Raw genomic sequence first — 2,425 nt, 5'->3', positions numbered from 1 at the left:
TTACTGTCTTTATTTCTATAAAAACTATTAGTCAACAACACTTGATCATTGGCTAATTGTAACATGCTAGTAATGATGAAGTAAAGCAAGTGTCCTTGAGCTCTGGAAAGGCGCTATATAAATAAAACGTATTATTATTATTATTCCTCCTCATGGCATTAGCACAGCTACAGCTCATTGAGAACCGCACACACTAACCGCACGCTCTTCACTTCACTATAATGGGCACCTCAAAAAAATCGACACAACTTTTAAATGTCAAATATAACATCAAACGGTAACAGTTCTTTCCCTTTACTAAAAAACACGAGATTACCGAAACGGACTAAAAACGATGTAGTTTGCATGCCAGGCCAGTGTGTGGCGCTGTAATTCTGCCACAGAAATACACTAAAGACGGAGAAGAAGAGTTGTGGCTAGCAGGGGTCTAGCAGAGGTCGGAGGTGAGGCAAAATCTCACAATAAAATAACAATAAATACATTTGCTCCTTAACAGATGTGTTTTATTAACGCCTACCCCGACCCCGACCCAAACACACCCGTACAGTAATGCAGATACGGTCATTAACTGAGGCGATGTTGATGAGCTCATGCCCAGTGCCCGTAGCCGTATCCCGTAACTCTTCACCGCGCTGGACGTAGTGTGATGACATCACCGTTTCAGAAAATATACGGATTGGCTGTACACACGAAAACGGAAGATGAGCGGTTTCAGATTTATCCGCTTTGGGACCCGGTTTCGAAAAATATCGGATGCATGCTTCCAAACGCCGGATCCGTGCGGACGAAACGCTGATACGGGACGAAATGTAAACGTGTCCAGCTAAACGCGTCTCCCTGTGGACGGGGCCTGAGTTCAGTCAGCGCAACTTAAATGATTCATGAAGTCCCAACACAAATGGGTTAGGTTAACTTAACATTTTACAAATTTTAGTTCATATAACGTAATAAAATTGAGTAAAATGCCAATTAAGTTAAAAAAGCTAAATATTTGTGTTGTTTCAGCTCATTTTATTTTAATAAACTGAGCAAACAGCCAGAATTTTTTTTTTTTTTTTTTGAGTGAATAATGAGAGTTAATAATGTTCTGTGTGTATGCCATAGTAAAGAGATGTGTTTTTAGTCTAGATTTAAACTGACAGAGTGTGTCTGCTTCCCGAACAATGCTAGGAAGACTGTTCCAGAGTTTAGGAGCTAAACAGGAAAATGATCGACCGCCTGCAGTTGATTTAGATATTCTAGGTATGATCAACTGGCCAGAGTTTAGATCTATCTATCTATCTATCTATCTATCTATCTATCTATCTATCTATCTATCTATCTATCTATCTATCTATCTATCTATCTGTCTGTCTGTCTGTCTGTCTGTCTGTCTGTCTGTCTGTCTGTCTGTCTGTCTGTCTGTCTATCTATCTATCTATCTATCTATCTATCTATCTATCTGTCTGTCTGTCTGTCTGTCTGTCTGTCTGTCTGTCTGTCTGTCTGTCTGTCTGTCTGTCTGTCTATCTATCTATCATGGACCAGCTGGAGTTTGTTTATTAAGCGAGCAGGGCAGCCACCCAGTAGAGCATTACAATAATCTATCTATCTATCTATCTATCTATCTATCTATCTATCTATCTATCTATCTATCTATCTATCTATCTATCTATCTATCTATCTATCTATCTATCTATCTATCTATCTATCTGTCTGTCTGTCTGTCTGTCTGTCTGTCTGTCTGTCTATCTATCTATCTATCTATCTATCTATCTATCTATCTATCTATCTATCTATCTATCTATCTATCTATCTATCTATCTATCTATCTATCTATCTATCTATCTATCTATCTATCATGGACCAGCTGGAGTTTGTTTATTAAGCGAGCAGGGCAACCACCCAGTAGAGCATTACAATAATCTATCTATCTATCTATCTATCTATCTATCTATCTATCTATCTATCTATCTATCTATCTATCTATCTATCTATCTATCTATCTATCTATCTATCTATCTATCTATCTATCTATCTATCTATCTATCTATCTATCTATCTATCTGTCTGTCTGTCTGTCTGTCTGTCTGTCTGTCTGTCTGTCTGTCTGTCTGTCTGTCTGTCTGTCTATCTATCTATCTATCATGGACCAGCTGGAGTTTGTTTATTAAGCGAGCAGGGCAGCCACCCAGTAGAGCATTACAATAATCTATCTATCTATCTATCTATCTATCTATCTATCTATCTATCTATCTGTCTGTCTGTCTGTCTGTCTGTCTGTCTGTCTGTCTGTCTGTCTGTCTGTCTGTCTGTCTGTCTGTCTATCTATCTATCTATCTATCTATCTATCTATCTATCTATCTATCTATCTATCTATCTATCTATCTATCTATCTATCTATCTATCATGGACCAGCTGGAGTTTGTTTATTAAGCGAGCAGGG

The sequence above is a fragment of the Pseudorasbora parva genome, chromosome 11 (assembly GCF_024679245.1).
Source record: "Pseudorasbora parva isolate DD20220531a chromosome 11, ASM2467924v1, whole genome shotgun sequence".
Taxonomy (NCBI): domain Eukaryota; kingdom Metazoa; phylum Chordata; class Actinopteri; order Cypriniformes; family Gobionidae; genus Pseudorasbora; species Pseudorasbora parva.
Note: the sequence above shows the minus strand (reverse complement) of the source record.